The sequence below is a fragment of the Rissa tridactyla genome, chromosome W (assembly GCF_028500815.1).
Source record: "Rissa tridactyla isolate bRisTri1 chromosome W, bRisTri1.patW.cur.20221130, whole genome shotgun sequence".
NCBI classification, from domain to species: Eukaryota; Metazoa; Chordata; class Aves; order Charadriiformes; family Laridae; genus Rissa; species Rissa tridactyla.
The window spans coordinates 6761781-6781789 of NC_071496.1; the positions used below are offsets into that span (position 1 = coordinate 6761781).

General features: G+C 49.9%; 1 protein-coding gene across 1 annotated transcript in view; it reads right to left on the minus strand.

Annotated features, from left to right (window-relative positions):
• LOC128901953 (CDC42 small effector protein 2-like) overlaps positions 1-19650 on the minus strand; it is a 113024-nt gene extending 93374 nt beyond the window's left edge. The window contains exon 1 of the mRNA XM_054184154.1: positions 19145-19650. The gene's annotated coding sequence lies outside the window, so the exon portion shown is untranslated. The remainder of the gene's footprint in view (positions 1-19144) is intronic.
• Between the last annotated feature and the right edge of the window lie 359 nt (positions 19651-20009).

Genomic DNA, 20009 nt, shown 5'->3' on the forward strand with positions numbered 1-20009 from the left:
TGAAAAAGTAATAGACACAGTGAAATTGAGTCTCTTGGAAACTTCCATACCTTTACCTCCCTCTAAAATCACTAATGTCCGGCAGTATCCACTGCCTGCAGCTGCACTTGCAGGAGCAGATGGGGTGGTATCAGATTTAGAAAAAAGAGACATCATTAAGAGGACTCACTCGCCTTATAATTCACCGGTGTGGCCGGTAAAGAAACCAAACGGGCAATGGCGTTTCACAGTAGATTACCGAAAGTTAAACGCCAACACTGCACCCCTGACCGCCGCAGTTCCAAATATCGTGGAAATTGTAACAATGATACAAGGAGCTGCCCATCCTTGGATGGCTGCCTTAGATATTAAAGACATGTTTTTTATGATTCCCCTCCTTGAGCAGGACAAAGCGCGGTTTGCATTCACGTGGAAAGGAGTCCAATATACCTTTAACCGACTTCCACAAGGATACAAACATTCCCCCACCATTGCTCATAATGCTTTAGCTAAAGTGCTATCAGAGATTCCTGTTTCACAGGGATGTACGGTATACCAATATATTGATGACATCCTAATAGGGGGAGAGAACCAAGAAAGTGTACAAGACATGATGGAAAACATCCGAAAAACATTACTCGATTTAGGATTGGAAATTCCAGGCTCAAAGTGTCAGGGACCTGCACAGGAAGTTAAATTCCTGGGGGTCTGGTGGATTAAGGGAGCTGCTTCTGTCCCTCAGGATACCCTGAAAAAAATAGAACATGGACAGAATCCTTCCAGCGTGAAGGAGTTACAGCAAGTTCTGGGAACTTTAAGTTATTGGCATAAACACATCCCTGGCTTTTCCATCATTGCTCGCCCCCTTTATAGTTTGCTCAAGAAGGGTAAATCCTGGGAGTGGACTGAACAACATGCTAATGCACTAGAATTGCTAATAAAGGAGCTAAGGTTATTCCAACAACTTGGTCCTATACATCCAACTGACCCTGTCCACATAGAATGGGGATTCAGTGAACATGGTTCCCATTGTAACTTATGGCAAAAGGGACCAGCAGGACCGGAGAGACCATTAGAATTTAGCTCTCACTCCTTCAATGATACTGAGAGCAGATATTCAGACCTTGAGAAGGGTTTACTGTCCCTAGTGCGAGCGTTGCAACGAACAGAGCAGATAAGGAGAGAACAGAGCGTGATTGTTCGGGGCCCTTTCCGCCTCCTAGATGTGGTCCGTAAAGGGACAGCACCACCAGCTGGCATTGCCCAGAAACCCACAGTTCGAAAGTGGTATGCTTATTTAGAAGGCATTAATGAAATCATGCCAGTCTCTGAAGGCGGTGTTAAAGCATCCAAGCTGCAAAAGGATATAGATGGTGCCCTATTGTTCCAATCCCCACCAAACAGACCATCTCCGATCCAAGAAGCACCTCCTCTGAAGGAAGGCAGTGATCTTACAGGAGTGTGGTTTACTGATGCGTCATCTCACCGTGAGAACAATAAGTGGAAATACAAGGCCATAGCACTGGAAGTAGCAACGGGAGAAAGAGCGATTGAAACAGGGGAGGGTAGTGCACAAGTAGGGGAACTCAGAGCTGTCCTACTAGCTGCACAACATGGGGCCACCTCCATTTACACTGACTCATATGCTGTTTTTAAAGGAGACACTGAATGGATAGGTCACTGGGCAGCCAATGATTGGCAGGTGAATAGAGTCCCGATTTGGGAGACGGACAGTTGGAAGCAACTGTTGGAAATAGGAGGACAGAGAACATTGCACATTGGTTGGGTAAAAGGCCATGATCGTTCGAACTCGATCACTGCTCAGTTCAACCAACAGGTAGATAGCCTCACGCGGCTGCAGCAAATTGATGTTGTAGATGATGGTCGGGAATGGGAACGCTTACTCGAATGGTTACATGTTAAGCGTGGCCACACAGGCCGTGCTGAGCTGTATCAGGAAGGTCTAGCCCGGGGGTGGCCTGTGTCGGTTAACCTGTGCGAACAAGTAGTAACTGCCTGTTCACAATGTCGCCTACGACTCAATAAAGATCATCCAAGTAAGGCACCTCCCTTACACATTCGGGACAAGAAAACGTTGTGGCATTCATGGCAGATTGATTATATTGGGCCCTTGAGATCATCAGGTGAGAAAAGATATGTCCTGGTAGGAGTGGAGATTATCTCCAGCCTCAGTATGGCCAGCAGTTTCAAGTCAGCTACTGGGGACAACACAGTGAAAGGCCTAAAAGGGTGGTTCAGCACACTTCCCCTTCCTGAGGAAATCCAAAGTGATAACGGTTCACACTTTACCGCTACAGTGGTACAAGATTGGGCCAAAGAAGAAGGGATTCGATGGGTATTTCATACTCCCTATTATCCCCAGGCTAATGGCATTGTTGAATGCACCAATGGATTGGTTAAGCGTTTTGCAAACACTCATGAACCTGGTTGGCATTTGTGATTGGACGATGCCATCTATCAATTAAATAACAGATGGAGTGGAGACGGCTGTCCTAAAACGAAAGCTTTCTGTGTATCTGCCAATATCATCACTCCAAAAGCTCCCAATGAACTGGGAAAATACCTAGGACAATTTCACCCTGGGCAACCTGTGTTAGTGAAAATGCCTCAAATTGGCACAGTACCAATGGTGCTAGCTACTCCCAAAAACCCCCATGCATGGGAAGCCAAAGACTGTTCAGGGAAGATACACCGGATCAGCACCCGGTGGATCTCACCCTCTTTTTAACCCCGTCGGTCAAATGAGACTGAGCAGATTTTCTTTTCCTTTGTGTCTTACAGGAACCTTGGATGAACTGTACGTGGACAGACGGATTGGCCTACATTAACCTTGAGTGTCTCCGGGGAATCCTGACGTTGATCCTGGCAATAATATTATTTTTATTATGTATGGCTACCTGGAGGCCCAAATTCTAAAATGACGAATTGGCAGATGGAATTGATGCTATTCAGTTTTACCTTTTTATTCCCTGTTGTTTGTAGTCAAAGAGACCCAGAGTGGCCATGGTCTCAAGCCTTTGTTAAACACAATGCGATGGCACGTACAAGAAAGGGAGAATTGAGTTTGGCCACTGTAGTTCTACAGGAAAACGAGGTGTTACATGAGTGGACCTGGAATAGTTGGTACCCAGTCCTGAAAGGTAAGGCAGGGGTGGAAATCCGAGTAGGGTGTAGAATGATCAACAGCTCAAACCGTGAGAAGGCCATGAGAATAGAGATATTTCGCCCTCAGAACCCACGCTCAATGACAACAAAGCACTGTGTCACCGACGAGTGGGATTGCTGTTATAATTTTACTCTTGTGGAACCCACTCTTGTAACTTGTCATTGGCAACAGGATGAAATAGCACTGCTATTTGAATTCAAGATAGACGTAGCACCTGAGCTTTGGGATAATGCATTGTCACAGTACACTGCAGAGGGTAGGGAAGCCAGGCAGCTGGGATCCCTGTCTAGGGAAGGGGGCAGTGACAAGGCGATTGGGAAGAAGACACAAGCCCTCAGCCTCTGGAAACGACTCCTGTCAGGCGTGAGGGAGAGGTACCCCTTCAGTGAGGATGATGTATGTCAGCCAAGCAAGTGGACTACCATGGAAAGAGGTATCCAGTACCTGAGAGAATTAGCCGTGCGGGAGATGATTTATTATGACCTGGACAATGCACAGTTACCCACAGATCCCAATGAGGTCCAATGCACAAGGCCCATGTGGCAGAAGTTTGTATGGAGCGCACCATCATCATATGCCAACTCACTGGCAGTAATGGAATGGAAAGGTGAAGAGGGACCAACGGTGGATGAGGTGGCTGGCCGGCTCCGGCGATATGAAGAAAGTCTCTCTTCCCCCCTTGTCTCAGCTGTGGAGAAACTGTCGCGGAAGGTCCAGCAACTCGAAGAGAATATGTCCTACTCCCCACCTGTACGGGCCTGTGTCTCAGCTATTAGGAGCAGGCATTTCCCCACTCAAGAGAGAGAGTACAGAGGGTACACACCACGAGGCACCCTGTGGTTCTACCTGTGTGACCACGGGGAGGACATGAGGAAGTGGGATGGACAACCTACTTGGATCCTACAGGTACAGGAGTTGCAAGGAAGAACAACCACAAAAGGGGATCCCTCCAGGAAAAGTGCCGCCCCAGTTTCCAGCGGGCAGTTCCCCAGACAGAGCAGAAGGCCTGATCTTGCTTCTGATCCTCTTGAAGGGACTTCCAAGTCATTTCTGCAAGAAGTGAGTAACGGATACTCTGACCAGTATTAGAGGGGCCCTGCCTCCGGCCAGGTGGAGGAAAGGGACAACCGGGTTTATTGGACGGTGTGGATTCGATGGCCTGGCACATCAGACCCACAGGAGTATAAGGCTCTAGTGGACACGGGTGCGCAGTGTACTGTAATACCATCAAGCTATAGAGGGGCAGAACCCATTTGTATTTCTGGGGTGACAGGGGGGTCCCAAGAGTTGACTGTACTGGAGGCGGAAGTGAGCCTAACTGGGAATGAGTGGCAAAAGCATCCCATTGTGACTGGCCCAGAGGCTCCGTGCATCCTTGGCATAGATTACCTCAGGAGAGGGTATTTTAAGGACCCAAAAGGGTACTGGTGGGCCTTTGGCATAGCTGCCTTGGAGACGGAGGAAGTTAAACAGTTGTCTACCTTGCCTGGTCTCTTGGAGGACCCTTCTGTTTTGGGGTTGTTGAGGGTGAAGAAGAACAGGTGCCGATTGCTACCACAACAGTGCATTGAATGGGAAACCCCAGTCGCCCAGGAATTCTGGAAGTGATCATGGACTGGCCAGAAGGCAAGGATTTTGGAATGTCACCAGAGAAGGAGGTGACACGCGCAGAAGAGGTCCCACCATCTGTGGCAAGATATTGCTGCCCAGATAGAGAATCTGGTTGTGAAAGTACGCCACGTAGATGCCCATGTACTGAAGAATCGGGCCACGGAGGAACATCAGAACAACCAGCAGGTGGATCGGGCTGCTAGGATTGAAGTGGCTCAGGTGGATCTGGACTGGCAACATAGGGGTGAACAATTCATAGCTCGGTGGGCCCATGACTCCTCAGGCCATCAAGGAAGAGATGCGACATATAGATGGGCTCGTGACCGAGGGGTGGACTTGACCATGGACACTATTGCACAGGTCATCCATGAATGTGAGACATGTGCCGCAATCAAGCCAACCAAGCATTTGAAGCCTCTTTGGTATGGAGGTCCCATGTGTACCTCATGGGGATCTGATTTTGGGTGAGAATAGCCAATGAATTCAAATTGTGTGTTGTTAATTGCTCTCAGTTGTACTACAGTAAGAATCACCCAAATTAAGGACAGACTTTGATGAAAAACTGAGTAAAGTGCAGTGGTGATGGGATCAGAACTGACCTTAACAGCTGGCGCCCAGCAACTTCCTCAAGATCTACATCTTCAGCCCACGGACTGTGTGCATGAGCCACACCGGGTACACCAGCCACAAGCTCCGAAAATACAGCGTGCAACAGGCCAGCACCACACACCATCTCGCCTGCCCTGAGAGACTGTTCTAACAGATGGAGCCCAAAGCCATGGATTAAATGAACTCAACGGACATTTTAGAGGGATGACTCATAGACTAAGGGCATTATATCTGTATGAATATATATGTACATATATATATATTTTATATAAGACAGGGGAAAGTGGTGGGAATTCATTGGAACCTGTAAGATCTGGACATGGCATAGATGGCATGGAATAAGGGGTGGATAATGTCCTGGTTCCAGCAGGGATAGGGTTAATTTTCTGTAGGCTCCAGCAGGGACACAGGTATTCCATGCCATGTGAGCCATGCCCACCCTGAGCTGCCGGGGGAGGGGGCAGGGGGAGGGGGCAGGAAGTCGCTGCTTGGAGCTGGCTGGGGCATCCTGGGTCTGGCCGGTGAGCAGTGGTTCCTTAATCGTGTTTCCTCTATCCCTGTTACTGTTGTTGTTTGCTTGTTCCCTTTGCTGTTCTGTTAAACTGCTTTTGTCTCAACCCAAGAGTTTTGCCTTTTTTTTCTTATTCTTTCCCGTATTGGGAAAGCTCGAGAGAGCAGCCTCTTTGTTGCCGTCTGAGGCCAAACCACGACAACAGACAGGTATAAAGAAAGTTGGTTTCCATAATTGTAATTTTCTTATTGGTAAACTTTGTTTTCTAGCTTTCTTCTACTTTATATCTTCCACCAGCACAAAGGCTCAGTGTCTTTGTTTCTCATGTTGTGCTTTACTGTGAAAGATTACAGCAAATGTGACACTGTTGCATTGATATTGTTTAATCTGGATCAGCTGTGTTCTACTTCAAAATACAAACAAAATATTCAAGCTGAATGAGTTAATTGTACAATCCAGCTGCACCTCAGTGATTTGTTTGCAGGTTTAACAATGCGCTCGCCAAGGAACAGCTCCAGTGCAGGTATGTCTGCAAGGGAGCAGGGGTTTGCAGCAAAAAGGGGTTTCTCCTGAGCTTTCCAGAGCCTGGGAAACACTGGGAGAGTGCAGGCAACCCATGGGAGCCAGCAGCTCGCAGGAGGGTTGTTGATGAGGTGGAGGCAGGGCCGGGGCCAGCAGTAAGGGTGGCCACTCCCATAATAGGCAGCCCTAGGGAGTACTGTGACCAGAGCAAGAAAGCAAAGCGTGGTGTGGCAGTTTGTGTGGAAGCTGTACCAGCTTGACCAGGGAGCCATGGTACCTATCCAGTGGAAAGCCCTAGCCTCCCTAAGCTCTGCACCCAGCAGGACTGAGGCAGCTTCCCAGATGGAGCTCTAGTGGGAGCATGCTGCCACCCGGGTGTCAGGCTGCAGGGTCTGCCCTACTCTTATGCCAGTATCAGATGGCAGCAGTGAGCATGTCTGTGGGAGGTGCGCCCAGGTAGAGGAACTCCGCTGCCTAGTGATGGAGCTCTGGGAGGAGCTAAGTAGATTGAGAACTATCAGGGAGTGTAAGAGAGAGACAGACTGTTGGAATTGCACTTGACCTTCCCTGGGACAGGCCCAACAGGCAGACAGGGAACACAGACACAGAGGATTCCCTGTCCTCTCTCTGCCTGGATGAATGAGGTAAATTAGAAGATGGGGGCAATGGCAACAAGCGTGTCTCCCCAGTAACCCCTCCACCTTCCTAGGTACCCTTGAAAAATAGGTATGAGGCTCTGTATGCAGAATTGAACCATGACAAAGAAGATTATTCAGTTAGTGTCGAAGTGTTGCTGAGGTTAAGCTGAACCTGCATCAAAACCTCTTCAGTAAAGAAAAAAAGATGGGTCATTGTCATAGGTGACTCCCTCCTGAAGGGAGCAGAAGGCCCAATATTCAGACTGGACCCACTTCTCAGGGAAGTCTTCTGCCTCCCTGGGGCCTGGGTTAAAGATATAAAGAGAAAGCTTCCTTCCCTGATATGGCCCTTAGATTATTATCCGTTACTGATTTTTCAGACAGGCAATGATGAAGAAGCAACAAGAAGCCTAAGGGTGATCAAGAGAGACTCCCGGGCCTTGGGACAACTGGTTAAGGGATCAGGAGCACAAGTAGTGTTCCCTATCCCTCCAGTTACAGGGAATGATGAGAGAAGAAACAGGAAGAGCCATCAGATCAATACCTGGCTCTGTGCCTGGTGTCAGCGGCAGGACTTTGGGGTTTTTGATCATGGGTTGGTTTACATGACACCAGGCCTGCTGGTGACAGATGGGGTACACCTGTCTCAAAAGGGGAAAAGGATCTTTGCACAGGAGTTGGCAGGGCTCATCAAAAGGGCTTTAAACTAGATTTTAAGGGGTAAGGGGATGAAACCAGGCTCTTTAGAGGTAAGCCTGGGGGTGGTGTGTCAAAGTTTGTGGGATGGTATGCTAGTGAGATCCCTTGGTCTGCTGACTCAGTGAAGGTAGGGGATGGAGGTCCATGCAGCAGCAGAGATGTGAGCGTCATTGACAGGTTAGAAACTATGACCATGCCTGGGAATGGACAGGTGGGAATTAGGGCTTCTCCCAACAAAAAGATGGTGGGACCATTAGCCCAACTGAAGTGCTTCTACACTAATGCATGCAGCATGGGCAACAAACAGGAGGAGCTGGAAGCCATTGTGCAGCAGGAAAACTATGGTGTAGTTGCCATCACAGAAACGTGGTGGGATGACTTGTATAACTGGAGTGCTGCAATGGATGGCTATAATATCTTCAGAAGGGATAGGCAAGGAAGGAGAGAAGGTGGGGTGGCTCTGTATGTTAAGGAGTGTTATGAATGTCAAGAACTTAATGATGGTGACAATAGGGTTGAGTGTTTATGGGTAAGAATCAGGGGGAGGGTCAACAAGGCAGATATCATGGTGGGAGTCTGTTATAGACCCCCCAACCAGGATGTAGAGGCAGATGAAATATTCTATAAGCAGATGGCAGAAATCTCAAGATCACTAGCCCTTGTCTTCGTGGGGGACTTCAACTTAACAGATGTCTGCTGGGAATACAATATGGCTGAGAGGGAACAGTCTAGGAGGTTCCTAGAGTGTGTTGGGGATAATTTCCTGACACAGCTGGTGAGGGAGCTGACTAGGGAAAGAGCCCTGCTGGACCTGTTGTTTGTAAATAGAGAAGGACTTGTGGAGGATGTGAAGGCTGGAGGCTGTCTTGGGCATAGTGATCACAAAACGATTGAGTTTTTTTGATTCTCAGAGAAGCAAGGAGGGGGGTCAGCAGAACTGCTACCGTGGACTTCCGGAGGGCAGACTTTGGTCTTTTCGGGAGCCTGCTTGACAGAGTCCCTTGGGAGGCAGTCCTGAAGGGAAAAGGAGTCCAGGAAGGCTGGAGATTTTTCAAGAAGGAAGTCTTAAAGGTGTAGGAGCAGGCCATTCCTGTGTGCTGAAAAATGAAACATTGGGGAAAAAGACCAGCCTGGCTGAACAGAGCGGTATGGCTGCAACTCAGGGAAAAAAAAAGTAGAGTTTATGGCCTTTGGAAGAAAGGGCAGGCCACTAATGAGGACTACAAAGATGATGTGAGGCTACGTAGGGAGAAAATTAGAAGGGCCAAAGTCCAACTAGAACTTAATCTGGCTTCTATTGTTAAGGACAATAAAAAATGTTTCTATGAATACATCAGCAATAAAAGGAGGACTAAGGATAATCTCCATCCTTTATTAGACAGGGGGAGAAACATAGTGACCGAGGACGAGGAAAAGGCTGAGGTACTTAATGCCTTCTTTGCCTTAGTCTTTAGTAGTCGGACCAGTTGTTCCCTGAGCACCCAGGCCCTGAGCTAGTAGACAGGGATGGGGAGCAGACTGAAACCCTCATAATCCAAGGGGAAATGGTGAGGGACCTGCTACAGCCCTTAGACATACACAAGCCTATGGGGCCAGATAGGATCCACCGAAGGGTACTGAGGGAGTGCTCACCAAGCTACTTTACATTATTTATCAGCAGTTCTGGCTAACCATGGAGGTCCCAGTGGACTGGAGGTTAGCAAATATGACGCCCATCCACAAGAAGAACCAGAAGGAGGGTCCGGGGAACTACAGGCCTGTCAGTCTGACCTCGGTGTCTGGGAAGGTCATGGAACAGATCATCCTGAGTGCCATTATGTGGCACATGAAGGACAACCAGGTGATCAGGCCCAGTCAGCATGGGTTCATGAAAGGCAGATCCTGCTTGACAAACCTGATCTCCTTCTATGACAAGGTGACATCCTTAGTGGACAAGGGAAAAGCTGTGGATGTTGTTTACCTGGACTTTAGTAAAGCCTTTGACACTGTTTCCCACAGCATTCTCCTGGAGAATCTGGCTGCTCATGGCTTGGACGGGCATACTCTTTGCTGGGTAAAGAACTGGCTGGAGGGCCGGGCCCAGAGAGTGGTGGTGAATGGGGTGAAATCCAGTTGACGTCCGGTCACAAGTGGTGTTCCCCAGGGCTCAGTACCGGGGCCAGTTCTGTTTAATATATTTATCAACGACCTGGACGAGGGGATCGAGTGCACCCTCAGTAAGTTTGCAGCCGACGCCAAGTTGGGCAGGAGCATCGATCTGCTTGAGGGTAGGATGGCTCTACAGAGGGACCTGGACAGGCTGGATCGATGGGCCAAGGCCAATGGTATGAGGTTCAACAAGGCCAAGTGCTGGGTCATGCACTTGGGTCACAACAACCCCAAGCAACGCTACAGGTGTGGGGAAGAGTGGCTGGAAAGCTGCCTGGCAGAAAAGGACCTGGGGGTATTGGTAGACAGCCAGATGAATATGAGCCAGCAGTGTGCCCAGGTGGCCAAGGCAGCGAACAGCATCCTGGCCTGTATCAGGAATAGTGTGGTGAGCACGACTAGGGAAACGATTGTTCCGCTGTACTCAGCACTGGTGAGGCCGCACCTCGAATACTGTGTTCAGGTTTGGGCCTCTCACTACAAGAAAGACACGGAGGTGCTGGAGTGTGTCCAGAGAAGGGCAACGGAGCTGGTGAGGAGTCTGGAGCACAAGTCTTATGAGGAGCGGCTGAGGGAGCTGGGGTGGCTTAGCCTGCAGAAAAGGAGGCTGAGGGGAGACCTTATTGCTCTCTACACCTACCTGAAAGGAGGTTGTAGCGAGGTGGGGGTCAGTCTCTTCTCCCAAGTAACAGGCGATAGGACAAGAGGAAACGGCCTCTAGTTGCGCCAGGGGAGGTTTAGGATGGATATTAGGAAAAATTTCTTTGCAGAAAGGGTTATCAAACATTAGACCAAGCTGCCCAGGGAAGTGATTGAATCACCATCCCTGGAGGTATTTAAAAGACGGGTAGACGCAGTGCTTAGGGACATGGTTTAGTGATGGTTTTTGTCAGAGTTAGGTTAATGGTTGGACTCGATGATCTTAAAGGTCCCTTCCAACCTAGATGATTCTATTTTGTGATTCTATGAAAGAAGACAGCCTGATATAAACATACTGGGTACAAGAGACAGCAGTAATAAACCATAAATAAGCCAGAAACTCCACTTGCTGAGGACACCAGCTCCAGTGCAGGTAAGTCCGCACTGGGGAAGGGAATCGCGTCAAAAAAGGGTCGGCTAGGGGCTCGTTTTCGAGGCTTTTTAAAGCCAGGAAAAGCGTCCAGCCCAGGCCGGTACCCAGCACTTCTGGGGAGCAGAGGCAGCTGAGGAGTCGAGGGCAGAGCCACCACCCCCGGCGGCAGGTGTGAATGAGCAGGGGGTGGGACCACTCCCCCCTCATAAAAGAAGCCCTTCAGGAGCACAACTACCAGGTCGCTACGAACTGAGCAAACAAGCAGCAAGTGGGCATTGCCTGGGTATCACCTGGGAGCACCACGACAAGGGTGTACTTCCTGGGCTGGAGAAAAGGGCGGCCAAACAGGGCACGACACAACAGTCCAATCACAGCAGTCTGCACAGCAGTTCACGCAGGATAGCGCTGAGAGACTGCCAACCCAGCCAGGTAGCAATGGTAACTACTCGCAAGAAGACTGTGGCATCCATGAGCTCCACAACCACCAGGTCTGATGCAGCCTCTCAGACAGAGCTCCTGTGGGAACATGCTGCCACGCAGACATCAGGCTGCAGGGTGTGCCCTGCTCTTATGCCAGTGTCAGATGGCAGTGGTGGGCACGCCTGTGGGAGATGTGCCCAGGTAGAGGATCTCCTCCGCTTAGCGATGGAGCTCAGGGAGGAGGTAAGCAGGTTGAGGAGCATCAGGGAATGTGAGAGGAAGATAGATACTTGGAGTAGAATCCTGCATCCCATGACAGAAACCCAGCAGGCAGACAGAACCCCTGCAGCAGAGAGCTCCCTGTCCTCTCTCCCCCCAACTGAAGGTGGTGACTTGGAGGACAGGGGGCAATGGCAGGAAGTTCCTGCCTGGCGCAACAGGCGCTGCACTCGAGACAGCCCAGCAACTACCCCATCTTCCTGGGTGCCATTATGTAACAGGTACAATGCTCTGCAGAGGAACCTGGATGATGACAAGCATGATAGTTCTCCTACCTTGGAGGTGTCAGCAAGGTCTAGTCAGACCATGCCCTGCATCAAGACCTCTGCAGTAAAGAATAAAAGACATATCCTTATCATAGGTGACTCCCTACTGAAGGGAGCGGAAGGCCCAATATGCAGGCCGGACCTGGTACATAGGGAGGTCTGCTGCCTCCCTGGGGCCCGGATCAAGGATGTGAAGAGGATGCTTCCTTCCCTGGTACGGCCCTCAGACTACTATCCACTTTTGCTCTTTCAGGTAGGCAGCGATGAGGTAACAAGAAGTCGTCCAAGGGCAATGAAGAAAGATTTCAGAACACTGGGATGCCTGGTCAAGGGATCGGGAGCACAAGTTGTGTTCTCCTCTATCCCCCCAGTTGCGGGGAATGACGAGGGGGTAAATAGGAGGAGCCAGCAGATCAATGCCTGGCTCCGAGCCTGGTACTGCCGGCAAGACTTTGGGTTCTTTGACCATGGCCTGATCTACAAAACGCCTGGCCTGCTGGTAACAGGTGGGAATACCTTGACTTCCAGGGGAAAAAGGGCTCTAGGACAAGAGTTATCAGGGCTCATTGAGAGGGCTTTAAACTGGATTTGAAGGGGGGTGGGGATGGTACTGGGCTTGCTGGTGAGGTGCCAAGGCATAGTTGCTCAGCGCTCGTGGGCCAGTGTGCCAGTATTTCTGAGAGCCAGAAGGCACACCACATCTCAAGGGTGAAAACTACACACACAACTCCCTCTCTGAAATGCTTATACACCAATGCACGCAGCATGGGGAATAAGCAGGAAGAGCTGTAGATCTGTGTGCGGTTGCAGGGCCACGATCTCATTGCAATTACTGAGACATGGTGGGATAGCTCACATGACTGGAATGCTGTCATGGATGGCTATGTCCTTTTCAGGAAAGACAGGCCAGCGAGGCGAGGTGGTGGAGTTGCTCTTTACGTGAGAGAGCATTTGGAATGCATTGACCTCTCCCTGGGGGTGGATGAAGAGAGGGTCGAGAGCTTATGGGTAAGGATTAAGGGGCAGGCAAATATGAGGGACACTGTTGTGGGTGTTTATTACAGGCCACCTGATCAGGATGGGGAAACTGGTGAGGCCTTCTACAGACAGCTGAAGGTAACCTCACAATCACAGGCCTTGGTTCTCATGGGGGACTTCAGTCACCCCAATATCTGCTGGGAAGACCACACAGCCAGGCACGCACAGTCCAGGAGGTTCCTCCAGTGCATTGATGACAACTTTCTGACACAGGTGGTACAGGAGCCAACAAGGAGAGGAGCACTCCTGGACCTGGTACTGACAAACACAGAGGGACTGGTGGGGGACATGAAGGTTGGGGGCAGCCTTGGCTGTAGTGATCATGAAATGATAGAGTTCAGGATCATGGGTACTACACACAAAACAACAAGAAGTAAAATTACAACCTTGGACTTCAGGAGGGCTAACTTTGACCTCTTCAAGAAACTGCTTGGAGAGATCCTGTAGGCTAGGGCTCTGGAAGGCAAAGGGGCTCAAGAGAGCTGGTTGGTATTCAAAGACCACTTCCTCCAAGCTCAGGATCGGTGCATCCCTAAGAGCAAGAAATCGGCCAAGGGAAGCAGGAGACTTGCATGGTTGAGCAGGGAGCTTCTGAAAAAGCTCAAGTGGAAGAAGGAAGTTTACAATAAGTGGAAGAATGGACTGACCCCTTGGGAGGATTACAAGAATGCCACCAGAGCATGCAGGGATGAAACAAGGAAAGCCAAGGCCTCCTTGGAATTAAACCTGGCAAGGGATGTCAAGCTCAACAGGAAGGGCTTCTACAAGTATATTGGAAGCAAAAGGAAGACCAGAGAAGTTGTGGGCCCACTGTTGAATGAGACAGGAGCCATGGTGATGGAGGATGCGGAGAAGGCGGAGTTACTGAAGGCCTTCTTTGCTTTGGTCTTTACTGCTTGGCCCAGCCCTCAGGAGTCCCAGACTTTGGAGAAAGTAACAGGGAAAGAGGAAGACTTCCCCTTGGTTGAGGAGGATCAAGTGAGAAATCAATTAGATATTCACAAGTCCATGGGCCCTGATGGGATGCACCTGAGAGCGCATAGGGAGCTGGCAGAAGTCATTGCTGGGCTGCTCTCCATCATCTTTGAAAGGTCCTGGAGAACAGGCGAGGTGCCTGAGGACTGGAGGAAAGCCAACATCACTCCAGTATTCAAAAAAGGCAAGAAGGAAGACCCAGGAAACTACAGGCAGGTCAGCCTCACCTCCATCCCTGGAAAGATGATGGAACAGCTCGTTCTGGGCATCATCTCAAGGCATGTGGAGGACAAGGAAGCTATCAGAAGTACTCAACATGGATTCACCAAGGGGAAATCATGTCTGACTAACCTGATAACCTTCTACGATGGCATGACTGGATGGATCAATTGAGGGGAGGGCAGTGGATGTTGTCTGCCTTGACTTCAGCAAGGTTTTCGACACTGTCTCCCACAGCATCCTCATAGGGAAGCTTAGGAAGTGTGGGTTAGATGAATGGACAGTAAGGTGGATTGAAAACTGGTTGAAAGACAGAGCTCAGAGGGTCACGATTAGGGGCACAGAGTCTAGTTGGAGGTCAGTGAGGAGTGGTGTTCCCCAGGGGTCAGTACTGGGCCCAGTCCTCTTCAATATATTCATCAATGACCTGGATGAGGGGATAGAGTGCCCCCTCAGCAAGTTTACTGATGACACAAAGCTGGGGGGAGGGGTGGCTGACACACCAGAAGTCTGTGCCGCCATACAGAGAGACCTGGACAGGCTGGAGATTTGGGCAAAGAGGAACCTTATGAAGGGCAAGTGTAGGGTGCTGTACCTGGTGGACAACAGGATGACCATGCGCCAGCAATGTGCCCTTGAGGCCAAGAAGGCCAATGGCATTCTGGGGTGCATCAAGAAGAGTGTGGCCAGCAGGTCGAGGGAGGTCATCCTCCCCCTCTACTCTGCCCTGGTGAGGCCGCACCTGGAGTACTGTGTCCAGTTCTGGGCTCCCCAGTTCAAGAAAGACAGGGAACTGCTGGAGAGGGTACAGCAGAGAGCTACCAAGATGATTAGGGGACTGGAACACCTCTCTTATGAAGAAAGGCTGAGGGATTTGGGTCTCTTCAGTCTGGAAAAAAGACGGCTGAGGGGGGAATCTTATCAATGCTTATGAATACTTAAAGGCTGGGTGTCAGGAGGATGGGGCCAGGCTCTTTTCAGTGGTGCCCGGCAACAGGACAAGAGGTAATGGGCACAAACTTGAGCATAGAAAGTTCCACCTAAACATGAGGAGGAACTTCTTTACTTTGAGGGTGGCAGAGCCCTGGCACAGGCTGCCCAGAGAGGTGGTGGAGTCTCCGTCTCTGGAGACATTCCAAACCCGCCTGGACGCGTTCCTGTGCAACCTGCTCTAGGTGACTCTGCTCTGGCAGGGGGGTTGGACTAGATGATCTCCAGAGGTCCCTTCCAACCCTATGATTCTATGAAATAAAGGCAATAAGGGTTTCCTCAGTAAACTTAACTTGTTTGTTAGTATAAAAGCATTTCTTTCCCAAAATTCACTACCATTTTTACACCGTCTCCAGAAGAGAGAGAAGAAAGTTTTATCCACCTTACCCTTCCCCCAATACTCTAGACCTTTAGTGAATGAAGTGGAATGTAGTGATACTAAAATGCAATAGAATTAATTTTCTTCTTAGTAGCATATGGTGATGCGTTTTCGATTTGTGACCAAAACAGTGTTGTTAACACACTCATGTATTAGCTATTGCTGAACAGCGCTTACACAGCAAAGCCTTCTCTCTTTCTCACCTGCCCCACCAGGGAGTAGTCTTAGAGCACCCAAGAAGCTGGGAGAGGACATAACCACGACAGCTGACCCCAACTGACCAAAGTGATAGTCAATACCATATGACATCATACTTGTCAATAAAAGCTAGGGGAAAGGAGGAGGAAGGGGGGAAGTTCAGAGTTGTGGCATTTGTCTTCCCAAGTAACCGTTACATGTGCTGAAGCCCTGCTTTCTTGGAAACAGCTAACCATCTGCCTGTCAATGGGAAGCACTGAATGAATTCCTTGTTTTGCTTTGCCTGCATGTGCAGCTTTTGCTTTACCGATTAAACTGTCTTTATCTCAACCTACAAGTTTTCACACTTTTACCCTTCCCATTTTGTTTTCCATCCCCATATGTGGTGGATTGACCTTGGCTGGATGCCAAGTGCCCACCAAGCTGCTCTCTCACTCCCCCTCCTCAGCAGGATGGGGGAACAGGACCAAGACACAATGAAAAAGCTTGTGGGTCAAGATAAGGGGAGATCACTCACAAATTACCATCATGGGCAAAACAAACTTGACTCGGGGAAGATTTGTTTAATTTATTGCCAATTCGTTGTAAAACAGTAGGATAGCGAGAAATAAAACTAAGAAACACCTTCCCTCCACCCTTCCCTTCTTTGCTCCCAACTCTTTTACCTCCTCCCCTCCCCAAGCAGCACAAGGGGAAATTGGGGTTGCAGTCAGTTCATAATGTTTTCTCTCTGCCGCTGCTTCCTCTCCACACTTTTCCCCTGCTCCAGCATAGGGTCCTACCCATGGGAGATAGTCCTTCTCAAAGTTCTCCAATGTGGGTCCTTCCCACAGGCTGCGGATCTTCACAAACTGCTCCTTTCCACGGGGTGCAGTCCTTCAGAAACAGACTGCTCTAGTGTGGGTCCCCCATGGGATCGAACACAGGTCCTGCCAGGAAGCCTGCTCCTGCACAGACTACCCTCTGTGGGCTGCAGTTCCTGCCAGGAGCCTGCTCCAGTGTGGGCTCTCCACAAGGTCACAGCCTCCTTTGAGTGTATCCAACTGCTCTGGCCTGGGGTCCTCCACAGGCTGCAGGGGGACAGCCTGTGTCACCATTTTCTTCTCCACAGACTACAGAGGAATCTCTGCTCTGGCACCTGGAGTACCTCCTCCCCTTCCTTCTTAACCTTAGCATCTGCAGGGCTGTTTCTTTCACTCCTCTCTCTCACAGCTGCTGTGAAGCTTTTTTTACCCTTTCTTAAAATATGTTATCACAGAAGCACTATCCAAGTTGCTGATTGGCTCAGCTTTGGACAGTGGTGGGTCTGTTTTGGAGTCGGCTTAAACTGTCTGTCTGTCTGACATGGGAGCAGCTCCTGATGTCTTCTCACAGAAGCCACCTCTGCAGCCTGCCCGCCCCCCTCCCCACTACCAAAACCTTGCCATGTAAACCCAATACAATATGCTAGAACTTATACACAGTAAAGGACCTCATTGTTTATTTGAATTGCTACTTAATTCATTAATAGTCATAAGCATTTGCAAGATCACTTTCCGTAACTTCATCTTCAATATTCCCTTTCTCCCCCCCAAAAAGACACACCAATCATTACAACAGAAATTCACTTATTTTATTATGCCTTTCAAAATTGTATCTATGTTTTGACAAAGTGAAAAATGTAACTTTCAGAAACAGCTCCACACCTCCACTGAACTAATATTAATCAGATGACCTAAGTAAGTGTCAGTAACTAAACATGCCTTGAGTGCAAAGAACACATTCTAACCCCAATTACTTCTTTCAACTGTAATACTTATATTTACACAAGTTCCTTATACACTGATTCAAGTTTAAAAAAAACAACAAAACAAACCAACAAACTCAGTCCTTGAGCATTAAATAAGATCCTTCACACACACAAAAAAGAAATAGAACTGAAGCAACCCTCCCAACTTTACAGACATATTTACTTTTAGATTTTTTTTTTAAGTAGTTATCACAGTACAGAAAATATATTTGGAATTGGTGTGAGAGAGGTCTGTTTATACTTTTGTTTAAATTGCTTCTAAGAAGTTTTTCATTTTGAAAAGGAAAAAAAACCAAACCACTCCTCCCAGCCCATTCATCCAAATTCAAAAACAAGATCAGAAGACCTATGATCTATTTCACATCTGACTTCAGAGTTAGAAGTCCCAAAAACTGATGGGCCTATGAAAGATTTATAATTTTGATAAAAGCATGAAGTTACATATACTACATAACACGCTAAAAATTAAATGCTTAATCCAAAAAACAAGCCCCACATTTCAAACCACCATGTTAAAACAGAGTTTAGCTCTTTAGATACAAAATTACTTTATCACTGTTACATCCCCAATGGCCTTTAGACACATGTTTTAATGGGTAGCCTCAAGGAATTTTTCTTCAGCACGACATTCTGCATTTCACACCATTGTACAATAAGCTATACCATTATTTTAAAATGCGGGGGGTGAGGTATTGCAGTAACAGGCACTCATGTCTCTTGCTCAGGAGGGAGACACTGTAGCATCTCCAGCAGGCCACCACGCCCTGTGTTCAGAACAGGCCGAGCTCAGAGCCCCAACACAGCCTTGACCTCTCACAGGTCTACCACCAAGCAACCTGTTCAAAGCACTACTTGCTCTCCTTCAACACAGTCTGCTCTCACATCTACCTCCCCCCAGAAAAAAAAAAAAACAAACAACAAAAAAAACACCACAAAACAAAAAAACATCAACTCACCCACTAACACCCTAATTATTATAACTTACCAGAAACGCTGGAAACCTCTTTCTCTCTTTTTTTTGGGGGTGAGTTTTATGTTGGGTTTTTTTGGTTGGTTTTTTTTGGTGGTTTTTTTTTTTGTTACCATGTCAGCAGAAAACATTTTTTAAAACTCCTCAAGAACATCACTTGCTGCACTGTTGGCAAAGAGCCTACCTGTCCTGAGGGTAGGTACCCTCAGACACCCTGCAAGGGGGCTGTTCTCACAACACCTCGGCAGCACCGCGGCCGCTCGCAGTGAGCTCGCCCATCCCAGCCGCAGGGCTGAGGGCTTGTAGCACAAAAGATACCGGTGGGCTCCTCGGTAAGGAGCCGCCGCCGGCAGGCTGGGGACTCCACCGGGAGAGGTTGGCGGGGCTGACCCCTTGCTCCGCACCGGTCCGCGGGCGGCAGCTCCCCGCCCGGAGGAAGGGAGCGACCGGTTCCGGTGCCTGAGGCACAGCCCGACTCGCCGACGATACCTGCTCCACGGCCCCCTGCCCAATCCGGCCCCAGCGGCACCCCTGATGGAGGACAGGCCAGCGAGGCCGCTCCTCGGGCTCATGGGAGAAGGAGGGTGTGGTAAAACCGCCGACTGGTCTGGCGGGGGAACCCAAATCCCTGTCCCCGTCACTCACCGCTGTCCGCAGTGGCAGTCTCTCCTTGTCTACCTCTCCTCGGCACCTTCTTCCCCTCCTTTCGGGAGCCCCGTGCCCCCTCCCCACGGTGCTGGGGAGGGGTGGAGGAGGATGGAAACGAAATCAATGGAGGAGGCTGGTGATGGCCGGGCGATCACACGTACCGGGCAGGAGCAGCGTTAGCCTATCTTCGCCCTCCCGGCCGACTCCCCTGCCGCAGCTGAGCGCCGAACACTGCCTGCTGATGCTGGTGAAGCGCCTTCCCTCCGCGGCGCGGCGAGTCCGGCCGGGAGGGTCTGGGGCGGGGAGGAGGTGAAAATGGCGACCTCAGTGGCGTTAGTGTGGCGATGGGAACGGATCCACCAGGCCGGCTCGCTCCACGCTACCGGCTGGGCTCAGCATGACGAGGAAGACAGGGAACAAAGGAGACCAAGCAGCAACTAGAGCAGTTACTCTATCCTGTCAGCCCTTGCATACAACCCACTCCTCCACCTCCGCACTTTCAAACCGCCGCCGGACATGGCCGCAGCGCCAGGGCCTGGCGAGGCAGCCAGCGCCGCAGCGCCCCCTGGCGCCGCACGCGGCACCTCCAGGGCGCTGCAGGAGCCCCGCTGGGGGCGGCCACAGGGTCTGTGGGCTTCATGGCCCAGCATGGCCTGGCACGGCCTGGGGTATATCGTCGTTTCTGCGGCCCCTCGCTGCCAGCCCGGGGCGGCGGGGTGAGTCAGTGGGCGGCGGTAGGGCAGCCAGGGGTAGCAGGCCTGGCAGGTCCTCCCTAGCTGTGGTCAGTTATGTGGGGTATGTTCCTCCTACATGGCTCTCATCACCATGGGCCCTGGTCAGCAAGGCACTCCTAGAGCTTCCT